Source organism: Prosopis cineraria, unplaced genomic scaffold (genome assembly GCF_029017545.1).
Source record: "Prosopis cineraria cultivar Desert tree isolate PC_DT_omini unplaced genomic scaffold, ASM2901754v1 PC1, whole genome shotgun sequence".
NCBI lineage: Eukaryota > Viridiplantae > Streptophyta > Magnoliopsida > Fabales > Fabaceae > Prosopis > Prosopis cineraria.
In genome coordinates this window covers 14387163-14407111 of record NW_026555332.1, presented here as the reverse complement: position 1 = coordinate 14407111, position 19949 = coordinate 14387163, and positions in this window count along the sequence as shown.

Below are 19949 nucleotides of genomic sequence, written 5' to 3'. Positions count from 1 at the left end.
ATCATAACACCCTAAAAATGTTTTCTTTTTTTGGAGCTCTACATTTTCATTATGGAAAATAAGAAATGCGTCTATAACAGTAAAAAATCAATAGCCTTGTGATATCTAGAACTCATCCCTTTATCAATAGTGGTGTGCTAGAAGGATGAAGACGCCGAAACAAAATTAGGAGGAATGGAAGAGAAAAGAATGAATAATTAAACAATCAAAAAATTTATAATCGAGTAACCCTGATGGTTGGCGAGCTAACCTGCGGGCCAACCAAGCTCTAAATTATGCAATCCAACCCACAATTCTTTAGGGCCAAACCCATATTACCAGCTTTAATTGAGATAAAAAAATATTACAATCTAACAAGAAAAGTCTCAGAGATTATGAGCCCTGTGCTTTTACATAATATGTCAAGTTGATAGATTAATAAGAAATGAACTAAATTTGATTGTGTTGCATTGTATGCTAAGTTGACAAGGTTGCTTTAAAGCCTAACTTCCTAGCAAAAGATGATTTATGATAAAATCATTTATGTCATTAAATTTGATAAAAGAGTTGTTTTTTTCCCCTTATATGAATATGGTAGTATTGGGAAGATGTATGTTTGGAAGACACCCTCTACTTTATTAAGATATAGAGGTAAAATAGTTCTTAATATAGCATCAAGTAGGGATTTTTTTTATTGCTCCTAGGAGGATGGCTAGATCACTCACAACATGAAAGCAAACTGGTTGAATTATTGATTCACACATTATTAATTATAGAGAATAAGGCTCTAATGGCACATAAGTTCTATTCTAAAGCTCTTGACAATGCTGAAAGAATATTCTAAAGTTAAGTAGCCTATTAGCTAGTGATCTTCCCTAAATTTGGAGGAAAAGTTGTTGTATTTGGTGAAAACTTTAGGAAAATCCTTCTTGTTATTCCAGGTGGTCAAGAGAAGACATTGTTTTCATTACTATTAACTCTTCTTACATCTATAACAATTGTCAACTTCTTATCCTAACAAGAAACACAAGACTTCCGACAATAAATAATGAGCATCTATCAATACTCTTTAGGATTTTGCTGACTAGATTATCTTAATTAGTAATGGGATTGCTACTAGAGTTATAAAAAATGGAGCATCTATCAGTAATCTTCAAGATTTTGTTAACTATATTATCTTAATTGGTGATGGAACTATTGCAAGAGTTAACAAAGGATCCCTATAGATGGAAGTTATATACTTAAGCTTTGATGGTGGTGTGTAAGATTATTGAGATATGAATTCACTTGATGACCTGTACTTTATAGATTTTCTAAATTCAATTAGTACTAGATTTAAGTTCCACCTTCCTTCCCTACATGAGATCAATGAAATATCTAGACTTTTCCAAAGCTGCAAATCATCTTGTGAAGTCATTGGGCAAATTTCTTGATTTTTTTGGCTTTTTTAAGTTGTGCTAGTAAAGCCCAATTGACCTTCTTTTTAGTTACTATGACTTCTTGGTATATTTTGAACTTTAATTTGAATACTTTATTTAATGTTTTAAGTATGTATATAGTGTATTTGATTATTTTGCTATCTCAATTTAGCACAAATAAAAAAAGGAAAAAGAAAATAAAGAAAGGAAAAAAACAGAGAAAATTGTGTACATCACAATTGTTTTTCATTTTTTCTTCTAATTTATTTATTTTATCTTTACTCTTTGTTGCTTTGCACCTGCTCAGCATCCTAGGTTCACATGTGTTCCTCAAATACGCTTGGCCTCGTACCCAGGCCAATTCTTAACTTACGTTAGTTGAAGTTTGTAATGATTGTTTTGAAGGGTTTCTAAATCCTCTGAGATCATTGTAAAGATTTCACCTAGGTTGTTACTTATGTAATGAGTGTGATTCTTGAGGAGTTTGGAAGTTCTTGAAGAATTAGTCTTGTTAAATAGGGTCTTTACCTTTTTTGTAAGGGAACATTGGGAACCTTTATCCTTTAGAATAGAACGATCCTAAGCTTACATGCTAGTCAACCTTAATCTTGCATGACCATTCATGATCCTAACTTGATTTTATGAAATCCCTAAATGTATTGAATCACATGTTTTGATGATTACAAAACTAAGAGAAGATGCATACGTGTTATTGTGCAGATACATAAAGAATCATGAATGAAAACAAAACCTCAATAGCATAAAAAATCAAGACAAGGAGAAGATTTATAGGATAATTTATTTAATTCTCTTAAATTCAATGTGAAAACTTTGAAAGCTTAATCACATGTCGTCAACTTTAAAATGAATGCATCATCTTTAGTTCATAGGTCTTATTTGTGCATCTTAGGACTTGTATTAGTCAATTCAAGCTTGTAAATAATGTCATTCTAATTTAAATTGGATCATAGAAGTTGAGCTTTTCACTACATAATGTTTCATGTGTAATTTAGTATGGTCCCACGTGTGGTTTGTCATTTTAGGCATAGTAACTAATGTTTTATGCTTGAATTAGCAGTGATTCATGTGTGATTTATCACCTGTGTTTGTGTGATGCCTTAATGAAACTTCTGTGCTCTAATTCACACAAGTTACACTTGTGTACACACACTTGAATTGTCACCTTGTAATCTTTTACATATTGTGAAGTGTAATTTCATGCTTAAATAGGAATGTATTCACGTGTGTTTTGTCATTAAATCTTTTGAACACATTTTAGCTAAGTGAGTCTTAAGTCATTTCAAGCCTATTTCATCTCGTACACTTGTGTGACTTTTTATCTATTGTTTTGAATCTTTTCTATTATGCAATCCTTACTTGAATGCACATTGATTCCATATGTGATATGTCTTCAAAAATGACTTAATTTTGCAATTAACCATTTCACACGTGAGTAGTAAAATGTTCCACGCGTGATCTATTTTCCAAAATGGTTTTGGTTTCATAACTAGTCATTCCATGAGTGATAATAAGTTGATCCCATGCATGATTTATCACACAAATTGGCTTTGGCATTCTGCTAGCCAATCCATGCATGAGAGCTTGAGGGTCACACGCCTGTTTCGTCTCATAGAATGGTTTGTATATTCTTATCTTCTAAAACTCGCATGAGTCACCTTAGTGTTCATACTTGAATTGTCACATATGATTGACTGGAACTTAGCTAGCTCTATTTCACGTGTGAATCATCTGGTTAAACGCAAGAAATATCACCAATGGTTAGATACACTATTCCAATGATATGTTAACTGTCAAAACTATATATGTGATACAATTCAAGTCTAGAATAAAAAATTTGATCTTTGAGTAAACTATTCATTATTTGAACATTTTTAAAAAGCTTTCAAAGTTATGCATCAAAGTCTTGCATTCATTCATTTATCATTTTTGATAAAGTTTGTGAAAAAACTTTCACAAATTTATAAGCTTTCAAGTATAATCAATTTACTCTTTCAAGAGAGTTCATTTTAAATAATTATTTTCTCAATAAACAAGTTAAAATCTTAAAAAAGAGTTTTTCAAGTGTATGGTATTAATTTGCTGGCTGTTGCAAGATTTGTTGTTGAATCAAGATTAGTCAAGTCTTGAGAGTTATACTGTGGTTGCAAGCACCTAATGAAATTTGTGAGTTTAGTTGAAAATTTCAAAGGTGATCTTGAGGACTGTACGTAGGTCAAGATTTAGATTGAACTAAGATAAATCTATTATGTCAAATATCTTCTTTCCTTGCATCTATCTTCCTTACTCCTAAATTCTCTAGAAAATTTTAGTGTCACCCAATTCAACCTTTTCTTGAGTGTTAGGCTATCCAACAAAATGATCTATAGTAACCACACCAATCAAAATTCCATTAATAAGCTTACTTAGGCTTTGAGGTCTTCACTAATAAGCTAGATGGCATTGACTATAATATTACAACTATTAAGAAAAACTCTGAACACCAACATAAAAAACTCTAGAATTCATTTTGAGAACTAAATAAGTGGACTAAAGGAAAAAAAATAAAGTAGGACTATTGGGAAACCCTATTGATAGGATTCCAAAACAACCTAGGAATGACTGTACTAGAACCCTTTATACAGGGCTCACTAATACTCCACAAGTCCTAGTACCCACAACACCATACCACCTACCCTTAAACCTAACTCCTAATCCTTTGAGTAAGTAGAGGTCCCTTAGGATGAAAAATATAGGGATGAGTGCTGTGATTCACCATCAAGGAATAGGATCACCCTCTATACATAATCGTGAAACTTTTCAATGTGAATATCATGACAATGCCATAAGAAAGGTTAAGGTAGAAGCACTCGATTTTGATGGTAGACTAAAGCCTAGTGCCTATAGTTAGCTATCATGGATTGCTATTTTGATTAGTATAACATGAGTGACATGTAGCATGTTTGCTTCACAAAAATAAGGCTTATAGGATCTACTAGGAGTACTGGTAGAATGTCTAAGAGAAACTAAAATGCCTAGGTCAACCTCTTATAAATACTTGGGATGAGATGAAATTGAAACTAAAAAGTAATGTGCCAACTAGCTATAAGTGCAGACTTACACTCTGCTACGTAAGCTTAGGCAAACTTCTACAGCATATGAATATGTGTCCCAATACCATGATCTCCTCATTAGGAATAATGTGGTCAAGCATTCTTGGATAACTATCAAAAGGTTTGTTAATGAACTTAGCCAAACAGTTAATGACAATTTAGAACAAACTACTGGGATAGCCTAGAAGAAGTATATAATAAATCTATAGGGATATCACTACCTAGGTATCCCTTAATTAAGATTTTTCCCATGCAAGGCAAAAAGTACCAATTGATTACTTACTACCTTATACCTACAAGTCAATCCCTAGGATTTTCACCTAAGTAAAGTTCACAGCCTCTACCAAGTGAAACCTCTAATTTAAGAATAACACCAAGCAAGTTAGCAAATCTATATGTTTTAGTTCCTAACCTAATAGACCATCTATTAAGTATTTTTGTTGTCATACAACAGACCATATTGCCTCTAAGTGCCCACAACATACCTTAATCCTTAAACACTAAGTAAATGATATGAATAAGGTAGTTGAAGCTAATATATTGGCTGACCTTATTAATTGCCATCCTGATATTGATAAGGATATTATAGTAGAGGGTCTTAACCCTCACTCAAGAAGCTTAAATATTGTAAGAAGTATTATACCTATCCTATTAGTAGAGGACTCTTGGATAAGAAATGGCATCTTTCATAAACTTGAACCTATAAATCAAGGTGCAAAGCCACAAAGCCTTAACCTCCTAACAAGCAGATAAATGAACCCATATATTAATCAACCCACTTGCAAAAACCTTCTTGTTAGTGCTCTTAGGTTTTATCCAAAACAACCTGCTAGTTCTTTATCTCTCTACTTAATAGCTCATTCCTCTTGACGTTGTTACGACTCTTACCCATCTCATTCCTAAACATCTTGTTGAGATTAGGTGTAAGTTAGCACTGAGTAGTAATGAGTATAAATTAGATGCTAATTTACCATTCTCAAGATTTTGCTATTGGAGACTACATTAAGGCTTGCCTACGTTGATGCCCGGAATACTTTCCCAAGAATTCTGTCAAGGAGTTGCATGCTTATGTTTCTAGCCCTTTTCATTGCTAAGAAATTTGGGCCCACTGTTTGTCGATTAAATTTACCTCCAAATATGTCTGTCGCTTCGGTATCTAATGTTAAGGATCTTGTTCTTTACCAGGGTACTTTTAAGCCACCCTTTGTACTTTTTGATGATTTTATAGGTATATATCCAAACATATCATGCTGTAGTTCTATTGTGGCTAATTATTGCACCACTAACTGAAGCCATTAATATTGTTAGGGAGAAATGATTACTATCATATATGATTTGATTTAGGGTTTATAAGATTTGATTTAATATTTAGGGTTTAATAGTATTTAATTTAATATCTAGGATTTATTTTCTTCAAATATTATTTTAAATAAAATAAGACACCTTATCGTCATGTTTTAGATAGATTATGATTTGATTTGATTTTAATTTATTAATATTTTATTAAATTAGTACTCTATAAATATAGCTAAGGTTTTCATTTGTATTCATTTTTTGAGTATTGAATAATAAGAATTTTTATTTTTCCTGCCATCTCTCTCTCCTTCTTTCTCTTTCTCTTTCTCTCTCTTTCCTTTCCCCCTTCCCATTTTACATTAGGGAGTGTTTTGGAAAGAAAATACTACCGCTTTGATGGACCAAAACCTTAGGTAACGTTTTGTAAAGAAAATATATAAAAATTATAAAAAAATCCCAAATTAAATACACTAAATAAAATTATTTAAAAACTCTCAAGTCTTTTACCTTAAAAAATTGAGGGCATTTTTAAATTTTCTTAAAAACTCTCGTGTTTAACTTGGATGGTTTTAAAAATCTTTTTTTTAAATTATTTTTTAAACTAATTATTAAATAATTAAAATCCTCATGTTAAATCTAATGTTTAAATATAATATTTTTAGGCAAAAGAACAAAAAATACTCATAAAGTCGTTAGCCAGGAGCATCCAGTAGTCTAAAGTGATAAAAGGGCAAAAATATTCATAATATTACCTAAGTTAATGCAAGAATGATCAATCCATTAAATCTCTCAAACTTTAATTATTTAACTAATACCTAAGCAGATGTTGGCCATTTATTTTGCTAATGTGGATTAAAAAAGGAGAAAATACCCCTAAAGTCATATATCAAGGATATTCAATAGTCTAAAGTGAAAAAAGGGCAGAAATACCTATAACTAGGGACGTATCTACATTTACCATAGAGGGGACAATTGCCTCCACTAGCCTAAGAAGATATTATTTAAGATAACCCTAAATAATTTTAGTTGCCCCCTTAAAAAATTTCAATTGCCTCCCTCACTTCAAAAAATTCACTCATGCCTTTATAAAAGTTTACTTTTCTCATTATCTAAAATTATATGTGTGTGTGTATTTTATAAACTTAGATAGAAACAATCTTAAAATGGAAAAGAAAAAATTTAGGGGGAAAAATTATCTACCATACAAAAGAGGTATATCAATTTTATTTAATGAAAACTAAAAGCATGATTCTAATAGATATATATATATATATATATATATATAAAGAGAGTATTTTATGTTATTATAATGTTATGTTTTATGCATTTTTTAATATTTAATTTTATTAACTTATACCATTAATAAAATTTAATAGATATTTAAAATTATTTATTTTATAAAAATATTAATATTTATTTTAAGTGTAAATTATGCCCTTGTTGATTAATTTTTTTAGATCCGTGATTATATTAATGAGTAGAATATTGATCAATCCATCAAAATCTCTCAAACGTTGACCATTTAGCTTACATTTAAATAGATTTTAACCATCTTTTCACTGAGGTAGACTAAGAAAGATTCCCAAGTGGAATTTTACGGAGGCTAATCAGTCATCATATGATGATGAGTCTTCACTTGAGGCTCTGGCTTTGACGGTGGGTTGACCAAGCAATAAGTTGAATTTCTTACTTCTTTAAAATTTTTGTACCATTGAAACTTCTTCTTACTAATCCGAATTAATGGAGGGAGTTCCTTGTAGCTCAATTTCCTTTCCAACTTTATTCACAACATCAAATCTCTTTCTGATCAACTCATTGGCTCAAGTTTGTAATATCCCCAAAAATTAGTCGTGATTAGTTAACCCAATAATTTTGATTAGTGAGTTAATGAGGTATATGGCTAAAGGGGCCTAATTTGGTGTAATTGTTGTGATTTCAGCCCTAGAAGTAGGTCTCAATTGATGGCGGCCCATCCAAGTAAGGAAAGAGAAAGAAAACATGAAGATTTTCCCTCTGTGCCACATGCCGCGGTGTGTGGTCAATCTGTTGCGGTATACAAGGGTAGTTTTGAATGTAGTGGGCCTCTTTATGCCATATACTATAGTCGAGGGTAGCGTGCGCCACATGACGTGTGGCTAAAATTTTTAGTAAGTCAGTTCACATTCTATGAGAAAAAATAGGAGAGAGGAAGGAGAAAACTAAAGAGCTTGATTTTAACTCCGTTAGGGCACGTTGTGAGATCACATTAAGGATAGATTGAAGCTCCCAAACACTCAAGATAAGTTTATCATGTCTTCTTCTTCCTTTCTCTTCCTTATTTATGGAGATTTATGATAGGTTTGAGTTAGGAGATTGATTTGTGGTCTATAGGATTATGGGTCCAATTTCATTAATAAAAATGAGTATAATGGGACTTATTTAAGGTATTGAAACATATTAATGATTGTAGAAATGGTTGGTTCATGGGATCATTTAATACTCGAAAATCAACATAAATGTGATGGTTAGGAGAGGTTTATGTCCATTAATTGTGGTTTGAAAAGTTATTAATGATAAAGTGAATTAATGGAACCTAAAGAGCTCTTGGGTAGGAATGGGTAGAAATTTGTGGATTGATAGAATAGTATGTGTAGAGATTATATTGGTAAAACTCTCAAAATGGGATACTGATAATATCCTTGTGGTATGGATGTAGTGAGGTTCAATTTTGGCACCATTCAAGCTTGAGAGGAGCTTTGGAAGTGTTTTGTGTAAGGAGTAAACCTTTAACCTCTCAAAGATTTGAGGTAACCAGAGAAAACCTAATATTTATAATTAAATGTCAATTGTATTGTGAAATATGTATTTTGGCAATATGTTTGACTTGCAAAATGGTTTTGGAAAGGAAAACCTCAATTTTGCCACCCTTTATGATTTTGTGAACTTAATTATGTTTTGTTATTGTAGATAGAGAATCGAGATATGGAATGTATTGAGTTGTGGAGTAATTGAGTATATGTGAGTTTTTGGGTCATGAATTAATTGTTTGAAATGCATATTATATGAAATATGCATAGCATGATTATTGGCAAAACTTTACTTAGAGAGAGGAGTAGATTGATTTAAATTCACTTTGTATTAACAGGGACTATTGGAATTGCGAGTTAGCCTTAGCATCGACCATTGGAATTGAGAGATAGCCCGTGTCTTATGGTTGATTCGAAACTATTCCACTTATTCTATGAGGGACTCAAACCTAACTAGTCTTTACCGGTTCATGAGGAAGCTAGATTTAGGGTATGACACCCCATGATTATTAGTATTAGGGGAAACCGGATTACATAAGTGAGTCAGTTAACCCTAGCCCAGTAGCTTCTCATAAATGAAAGGCTGGGTTAGTCCATAAAGGACGTAGCTATGTGATAGCTACCGGTTTTATGTCGGAGGTAACAAGAAGGTATAAGGATGACATATGATCATACATATAAATCCGACCATATGTTTGTTAGTATTATGGTTCAGCATATATTAGAGACGTGTGGTTAGCAGTATTGCGACCCTATATTATGCATTGTGATTTAAAAATGGATATATATGTGATCAAGCCATTCACATAATTGTCAGTTTTGTGAATCGTGGCCAAGTTCCATATGTGTTATATGTGTGTTTGCTTATTTGCATCTATTTATTTACAATTGATATGCAACTATATAGATTGGGTAAAACTTAGTTACTAAATAGTTGTACTCACCCCTCAATTCTTAATATTTCAGGACCTAGCTCATCGAATCCGAGTCAAAAAAACATATAAAGGCTTAGGATTATAGAGTAATCCTTTCTGTATGCCTCTCTTATTATTTTTATGTGTATATATTAATGTAATTGCCAACTAGGATGATATGTTATTGTTTTTGTACTACTTGCATTACCATAGTATACAATTTAGGTATTTTGTGTCTTAGGTTAGTGAGTTTTGGTTGGAAACTTGTGTGATACTTGTGCAAGTAAGAATATGTGTATTTTGAAAGATTTAGAATGAAAATGGTGATTTTGTGCAACATTTCCTCCCCCTAGTGTTTTGTGAAATTTGGGGTTGAGTGGTGATTTTGTAAAATATGAGCTTTTGATCGTATGTGATGCATTGCACGAGTCTGTTAGAGTCCATTGAGTGTGGTCGAATAATAGGTGTAGGCTATTAGCATGTGAGGTTGAGTTGGGACACCCTACTTGTGAAATTTTATGAAAAAGTGGTAAAACACGGGTTTTGGTGTCCAACTTTTTTATAGAAAAAGAATTTGAATGTGAAAAGTGCCATTAGCTAGAACTAGGAGAAAGCTCCATGTAGATACTAAAACCACCTCAATTGGATGTTAGACGGAAATTTAGGATGTATTAAAAGTTTGCTCCCTATGCTATTAAATGACAGCACTGATACTGTCATTTTTGTACAATGCATTACGGCGTGTGGCATAGAGAAGGTGAGCCATGGCGCTCAAGTCACAAGTTGCAACACACATATCATTTTCTGTACAAAATCTATTTTTAAGTTCTAAAACTCATAGTTTTAGATCCCTTTTATTTTCCAAGTCTCTACACAGTTTTTAAACTCTAATTTGAGTTTAATAATATTATTTGAGATTTGAAATGTTGAGTTTGGGATATCTTTGTTAAGGAGTTGAGAAATTTTCTTGTATGAAATTTTATAACTTGGGAAATCATTTGAGGGGTAATCCCTTATTTATCTTGATTGTGGAGTATATTGTGGTTAAGTAAGGGAAACCTTATAAAGTTCAATGCCTAGTTGAGAGGGTTCTAAAAGATTATTCTTAATCGTCAGAAATTTCTCTGAGAAGCCTTCACTTGAGAAAGGTTTGAAACCTCTGTTAAGGGTATAGCCTAATGGAAAAAAAAACCACGTGGCATGGATTTTGATGGATTGATCACTATTACACCTACCAAAGTAATGTTATGGGTATTCTTTTCCTTTTTTCTTACTTTAGTCTATTAGATGTCTTTAGCCAACAATTTCATGAGTATTTTTGCCCCTTTTTTAATCTATGCCAGTCAAAAATGGTCAGCATTTTCTTTGGTGTTAACTAAATGGTCAATGTTTAAGGAATTTAACGGATTAATCATTTTTGTACTAACTCAGGTAATGTTATGAGTATTTTAGCCTTTTTTTCTCACTTTAGGCTATTGGATGTTCCTGATTGATGACTTCGTAGGTATTTTTGCTCCTTTGCCCAATATTTTTTATTATACAATGAAACTGATGGAGGTAGCCAACCTAACTTTTATGTTGGAAGATGTATGGAACTTTATTTTCATTATGTGTGTGTGTATTAATTTTATTGTGTTTCAATATATATTTTTTAGTTTATTTTGATGTGTAGTATCAATTCTTTTGTAGTCACACTACTACGAATGCACAAATGAGCATACATTGATTTTCTAATTAAAAAGTGGTCATCCTATTTTTTGCAAGAATGCCATTAGTTGGGTGAATGTTGATCAGGTTAGCTGTATAGAAGAGGAGTCTTTAGTAAACGTAGTTGTAAGGTTAGAGAAAAAATTGAATTATAATCGTGGACTTGTTTTGCAAGGTTAGTTATTATACATCTTCTTGTTATTGTTGGTGAAATTGCTGGAATTTGTTGTAATTGAATTGCACATGTGTTGACTTGAAGAACTAAATAATTTCATGTTGACAATATTTATTGTCAATTATATGAATTGGTTTAACTTGATAAGCTATGCATACTACTATGTTTTTTTTTTGGTCAAAGTTTATATTACCTATATGTGTTATTAAAATTTATTGTTTGGAAAAATTGAACAGTTGATATATATTTATAATTAAAGAAGAGGCAAGTGTTTCCAGAAGGAAACGATACCTTTGAAAATATAAATGCTACAAATAAAGTCTTTTTTTTAATAAATGAAGAACGTTTTGATCATTTCTTATAAAAAAAATAATTTTAATTTAGCCTTTTGGTGCTGCAATATAGTTTTAGATTTTGTTGGGTTTAACTGGTGAATAAGTCTCATCTCTAGTCCTTAAATGAAATGCTCCCAATATGTTTCGAGTGGGCCGGCGAGGCATAGAGCGTAGGTTTTCTTATTTGGCCAAACATAGAGAGTGGGCAGCGAAGGAGGTTGGTTTAGAGCAAGTGATTCACAAGGAAGGGTCCTCTTCAAGGTCATGTTCAGGACCAAATGCACTTTTGGTGGCTTCTAATTAACAACGGATATGGGAATGCTTTCAACTTCTTATTCAAGCACTTAATGTTGGATTAAATGCAAAAGATGATTGCAAATTCTTTTTCAAACACTTAAAGGAAATGATTAAAGAAATGGTAATTGGAATGCGAAAGACGAATGAGGCTTTCATGAACTAATTAATTTACGTGTTTGGTATAAAAAGAAAAAAAATATTTGAACATAATTTATTTTTAAAAAACATAGTTCAACAACAAAAATATTCTTTATAAGGAAAAGATATAAGGAGAATTTCACTTAGGACCCTTTAAAGTGAAATCATTATATTGCAAGTCCTTTTAATTATGAAATAATTGTCCAGGCTTTCTCTGAAAAGATAGAAATATCCTTAGTTTTCAAGTATATGTTTGCATATTTATTACCAGACATTCATTTAGTCACGAGTAGATGTTTATATATTCACAACAACATGTTAGTATATTTGCTAGCATAGGTTCATATATTTACAATTACAGGTTTGCATGTTTACAATTACTGCTTCACATATTCACAACTGTATGCTCACACACAAGTCTAACTTCACAATTAGCAAATATATGAGCCTGTATGCTTGTGAATTAGTAAACATCTGATAGTAAATATGCAAACAAATACTTGTAACAGGGGCATTTTCATTTTTTTTAAGCAAAAATCTTATTTACAAAGAATATCCTTGGGCTAGGCAATTATTTCAAAATTGAAAGGACCTACAGTGTGATTGTTTTGCTTATGAGGGCCCAAAGTGCGATCCTCTGAAGATGTAATTAGTAACTTTGTTATCAACAAAAAAAAAAATTATGGAGTTGTTTCCATCGATAAGAAGCACCAATATTTCAAATAAATAAATAAATAAACATATTGGTATACAAATACGATACGCATATGGTATTTTATAATGCATATAACATATTTTACCTTTGTATTATTATATTTTTTTCATCAAAATATATGTGACTTAAAAAATTAAACAAAAAGAGTAACATTTTTTTATTATTATAAATATCTTCACATATAACTCAAGATATCAGTACACATCTCCTAAAATATTGAAATATAGTATATCTGTATATATACTCCCTTTGATTAAAAAAATATAAGATATTTTTTTAAAATTAAATGTTCAAAAATATAAGACGTTTTAATTTTTAAATATATAATTAATGAATTTTATTAGAAGTGCCCTTAACAAATAAACTAATCAACCATTCACTTTTAAATGAAACATTTTATTAAATAATTAGGGAAAAAATGAAAAAGATAGTATAAATTTAAAATTAATTAATTAATTTATTAGGGGTGTAATTTGGTTAAGAATATATTATATTTTTTAATGTAATGAGTGTGTGTGTTTACATACCTCTATCCTTAAATTTTGGAAATTGTTGTATTTAACGTACCGTGTGGTATTGTATCTAATACACTGTAATCATGTTGATGCTTCTTAGAACCACCATTGACATCATGGTTTTTAAGGAAAGTACCATTTTCTTAGCTATCTTAATGAAAGGCTCCTTCCCATGTTTGATGAGTGAGCTCTCCAATGAGTGAAAGATCGATATGGCCTACCAAACACATTGTAAAGGGGATTTTTTTCCCCCTAAATCTCCTTTTTTTGATTTTCTTTTTCTTTCTACCTAACATGCCCTTACTTTCTTGTTTAATCTCCTTTTTTTCAGTGATCTCTCTTATCTTTAGACTGCTACTTATATATCTTTTAATTCATGGATGATAAATAGCCAGCAATATATCTCACCCTAAGAACAGTAGTATGTAGATAGAAACATGTTAAATCATTGCTAATTCATCAAAAATCAAAAAGTATAAATTGTGATAGGGCTGGAAAACACAGAAAAAGACAAATAGATAAAAAGGTCAAGACAATTAGATCTGATCACTCATGTTGAGTTTTAATAAAACACATTCAATTGATTCAGGTTTAAATTTTCATTTCTATCTATGGTTGATGGGAAATTTAGCCTCTAAATTATAAATCCAGGAGTATTTAAAACCTTAAATTTGTTTTTAGTGCAATGTAATCCTCCTAAATTCTTGAAAACGGTGTAATATAATATTGCTCTTACAGTTGAAAAAAATTAATTTTAATCATCAATTGACCAAAAAAATAATGGAAAAGAACCTCAAAAATTACCAAAAAAAAAGCAATAACTTTTGATCCTTTATTGTAAGTTTGTGGTCCATTTATGTACTTTTGATGTCCTTTTTATAATTTTTTAATTAATTAAAAGTTAAAATTAATTTTTATTAATAATAAAGCTTATATTACAATTCTTCAAAGTTGAAGGGAAATACTATAATAAAAATGAGTTTAGGGTTCTAGACGCTTTTAGACCTATAATTTAGGACTAATTTGCCATTTAACTCTTTTATAATCCTACTTTTTTGGTCTTAAAGTATATCAAAATTCTTATGAGTTTTTGAAATCTAACTCAAATTTCTTATATACCTTTTAAAAAATAAGAGCTGGTATAACTTGAAATCTCAAGCCTTAAAAGCATAGAAGAAGTATCACTTTAATTATCAGACCTAACTTTCCATAAATCAACAGTCCTTTTCATTGATGTTATCCCTTCTTAACTTTCATAACGCCCATTTGTGGTTTCTTTTCCTATTATATTTATTTTGAAGTTATAATATATTCACTCCCACACACCAACACAAATAATTTATATGTTGGGTCAAATATGCAATCTTAAGATTTAGAGGTTAGTTTTCATTTTTTACTATGTAATTTGAATATTTCAACTTTGGTGGGTGTGATTTGACATTTTGTCCATAATGGGACTACGATTAAATGCTTTCTTTGAAAAAGAAAACATATATGGTATGCTGTGATTTACTTATTTGTTAATTAATATATTTTCAGCCACAAAATATTTTAATTTAATTACATTATATTAAAGATAAAATAGTAAGGAGGGGTGAATTGGACGAACAAATTTTTCAGCAAATAAAAAATTGGTTAAGGAGATAAGAGAGTGAATAATATCACCATAAGACAATTGAAAGTAGAAATGATGATGAGGAATTTCAAATTAAATTAAAGATTCGACTAATCAGATTTGTAAGATAATTCTCGAATTTTGGCAAAAGAAAAACTTTGAAGCTTTTATAAAGCTTCAAAGATTTGAGAGTTCAGATGAAAAATGATGTATTCAAAAATAAGCACTTTGGATATTTGAAGTTTATGCCATGAACACAGAGCAAGAACTTTGAAGATACTGAAGACAGAGATGAAGCAAGAAAGCTGACGTGAGTAATATTTTTCATCACTTAAGCATATGATTGTTAGATATTCAAATCCTAACTCTTTTATATGTAACAATTTAGTTATGTCTACCCATTGCATTGGTATTTGAGAATAGAGCATTTGTATTTGAGATATATAAAAAATGTTATCTTATAACATTGAAACGAAAAGTGTAAGATGTTTACATCAATATCTAAATTTAATTATTTTCCTGCCTAATCATCCTTTGTCGTTATAGGAAAGAAAATGAATGAATGAAACTCGTAAATGAAGTTAGGTCTTGGTAATGCCCCAACATGGCTCCCATAAACTCCTTTAAATATATCTTTAATATCATAATTATTTTTTTAGGTAAAAAGCACGTTTAAGTGACTTAGATCTCAAGATTTCACTAAGATCAAGACATGCTTTTAAACTCAAAGAGCACTTACAAAGATACTTACATATCATCCACCAACAAAATTTTCATATTTCTAATGTAATTTGATTTTACAACATTATGAATTATGAGCTAAATTCTTAACAATTGATCAACCTCTATTGGTAACATCACCATCACATTCTAGGTGAAATCTTAAGTTACCAAGTTTGCAGTGAATTGGGCTTTATGGTTCGTAATCAGCCCCATCCCTGTTGCAAAGTTGGGCTTACATCTAGACTTGCCTTGTGTAGTCCACGTCATTTCATTTGTTTAGCTTCAATTGTTTCTGTTTCTGTTTCTTTTTCTTGACTCAAAAGATAAGAGGGAGAGTAAAAATAGCTTATTATCATGCAAGATCATTTTTTGTTTAATCAAAAGTTTAGGTGTGTTGAATCTCGAGAACTCGCAAAAGTTAGAACATGCTTTCAGATTCAAAGAGCACTTCTAGAGATATTTACGGATTGTCCATTAACAAAGTGATTACATCGATGGTAGAATTTGATTCCATAAACTACCAAATTCTTACAAATTAAACTAACTTTTGTTGGTGAGATCATCTTTAAAATTACTTTGGGTATAGTTGCTTGTGGAAATGGAAGACTTCAGAGGTACTAGAAGGATTACTAAAGTTGTTTAGTCGGATATCCATTTTATCTCAAGTGCTTGCTTTCAAAAGGAAAACATATGGTGTGCTTTACTTATTTGTAAATTGATATTTTCAGAATAAAATATTTAAATTTAATTACATTATATTTCTAGCAAAAAAGTATTCATAATAAAAAATATATATCAGTAAAAATCTAAACATACACTAAAAAATAGGAAAAATGACAATTAGATCCCAAAACACTAAATTAACACTAGTTAAGTTCCCGCCAATTTTTTTAAAAAAAATAAGTTAAAAATATTGATCCAAATTATTACAAATATAGGATTTTTAATTTTTAAATAAGTATTTAAATATTAAATGTAATTTTTAGATTGTAGCAGAAATTTCTATTTGTAAATATTTAAATTGATACTTATAATTTATTTTGTAAAAAATTTTATTGAGGGTCTAACTGTCATTACTTCAGTTCTTTGAAAACTAATTATCATTCTGTCTAAAAAAATATTGTTTGTTAGACAAAGTGGAACAATCCATTTGCATAGTTATTTGTCTATAAATAGTAAATATTGTAAATTAAGAAAAACATGAGGCATCATTTATTTAGAAAGAACATTGAATCAAATTAAAGTCCTCCGTGCATATATATGAATTCTTTTATCCTTTTATTTGATATATAAAATAAATCTCATGTAAACTTATACTTTTATGCAATTAATTGATTGGCTGCTTAAACCTTTTTTTTGGATTTTGGTTTTAAAAATTAGGAATTTTTAATATAAAAGTGTTTTTAGGCCTAGTTCATACAAGTCCAAAAATGGGCTCAAACTTGAACTACTTAATAAGCTTATATTTGTTTTATTTTATTTTATTTTTTATCCACGAATATTTTAGGAGGACGCAAGGTATGGTCAGACAGTAAACGTACGCATCTCTTTTGGTAGGATTTAAATATTGATTCATTATCTTTTAAGAGACTAGCATCTTTTGCTAGACTCTACCCCGAATGGTTGTATTTGTTTTCTTTAATAGGCTTAATATATATTTATGTCTTTGGATGAAATTTAGACTTTAGAATACCAACTATAGCTAGCATAAGTAATAAAGGCTTTCATCACTTAAAAAAGTGGTTAGAGATTTAGACCCTTATCCTTGTATATATAATCATTTAGTTGAAAGATGTCTATTCATTAAATTTGTATTTGAGAATAGAGCATTTATATTTGAGATGTGTAAGAAATGTTATGTTATAATGTTGAAATGAAAAGTATAAGATGCAGGATGTGCACCTCATATTGTTATGAATGTTATAATTATTGTGGATATCCATAACATCCAACATTTCACATTCCATCCATATTGAATGACATTATTCCCCATAATCTCCTAACTGAAAGGTTTCTACTATTTATTTGTATTGGGCTTTGATTCCTAATTTGATATAACCTCTAATTGTACAATTATATTGTTTAATTATCTTTTTCACGTACGTGTAACTGTTGGGGGTAGCTTTCAATATTGGAGTTCTATAAATTGAGGTGATGTACACACAATTTGGATAACTTAAAATGAATAAGAATCACTCTTCCTTTATTCTCCAATTTTTTATTATGTTCTTCATCTCTTTTATCTGAATCTTTTATATTCTTTTTATTTTCATGATAGATATCTAAATTTAAGCATTTTCTTGCCTCAAATCAGAAAAAATAATCAACTTTTTTGGTTACAAGAAAAAAAAAGGAAAAATTAATATTTTAATCATTCAACTTTTAAATTACATGTAATTCAATCCCTCAACTTTTGATTCACCTATAACTCAGTCCTTATTTTTAATTTTTTTTAAAAAATTTCTTATCAAATAAGAGGGAAAAAAAGCTCATATATTATTTTAAAATACCCTCTTCTTGCTCATTGATGTGAGATATAAGCTAACATGAAAAAAAATTAACAAAAGTTAAGGGACTAATTTGTAAGTGATTCAAAAGTTGAGAAACTGAGTCATAGGTGAGTCATAGTTGAGGGACTGAATCACAGTGATTCATAGTTGAGGGACTGAGTTATAAGTGACTTAAAAATTAGAGGACTAAAAAATTAATTTTTTCAAAAAATAAAAGAAACTTATAAATAAAATTAGGTCATGTGATTGCCCCAACGTGGCTTCCATAAGCTCCATTAGAAATCTTTAATATCGCGATCACTTTTTTTAATTAAAAAAATTTAAGTGAATTGAGTTCTAAGGACTCACTGAAAGCAAGATATGCCTTTAAATTCAAATAACATTTATCGATACACTTACAATTTACTCACAAATAAAATGTTTATATCAATAATTAAATTTAATCTCATTACTTTATAAATTATAAATCAAATTTTTATCAATTAAATTAATTTTTATTGGTCACATCACTTTCACATTTTAGGTGAAAGTCAAGTTTATCAAAGTTGTAGTGAATTGAGCTTCATGATTTGTAATGGGCCCTAGGACCATCTTGAAAAAGCTTTACTTTTTACAAATTATTTCAATTACAATTACTTTTTTTTTTATAGGTATTCCCTATTAAAATGTTGAGGCCTAGGATTCGAGGCAGCAAGATTCGGAGTGGATCGTTGCTTGTGGAAATGGGAAAGCTTGTGGGGTACAGGACAGTTGTCGTTGAGTCGGGTCTCAATTATATCTAAGTGCCTTCTTTCAAAAAAGGAAAACATATTGTGTACTTCACTCATTTGTCAATTGACATTTTTCACTCTTTCCCATCTGCGAGAGCCGAGGGAGAGCCAGCAACAAAAATCCGAGTTGACATTTTTCAACTAGGGAGTTTGGTTCAACTGATTAAAAAATTAAATTAATTTATCTTAAAATTTAAAATTTAACTCATGTGATGAATAATTATATTAAATAAATATGTTAATACTATCTCTGAAGTCATCGTGAGACGTGAGACTGTCTTAATAATAACAGTCTTACGTAGTAGAAATTCAGATTAATTTAGATGGAGGGTGCTAATACCTTAAGTTTTTTAAGATGCTAAATGATAAAATAAAAAAATTAATATTTTTAGCCTTAAAATTATTTTAATTTAATTACAATATATTATTGGCAAAAAAGTATTCATAATAAAAAATTTATCAGTACAAAAATTTAAATATATACTAAAAAATATTTTTTTACAGAAAGTGGAATAATCCTTTTGTATAATTATTTTTCCATAAATAGTAAAGATTGTAAATTGAGAAAAACATGACGTATTATTTATTTAAGAAAGAACACTGAATCAAAGTCCTCCATGTATATATATGAATTATTTTATAGAAGATTAAGGTATAATCTTATTCCTAAACTAATTAAATCAGAACAATATTGTCTTTACTGTTTAAACTTTAAACATCCATTGTTACAATTAATGGGACACACTTTTCATGAGTAAAAGTGAAATTTTATTCCTAAACTATTCTCAGAGAAATAATATTATTCTTACCGTTTAAAAACCATAAATATTTATTAACTGTAACTAATACGACTCACTTTCCATTATATCTCTCTAGGTCATAGTGAATCAAGTCAGAATTTTAACTAGACTATGACATTTCAGTTATTAAATTGGTTTTTGGGTAA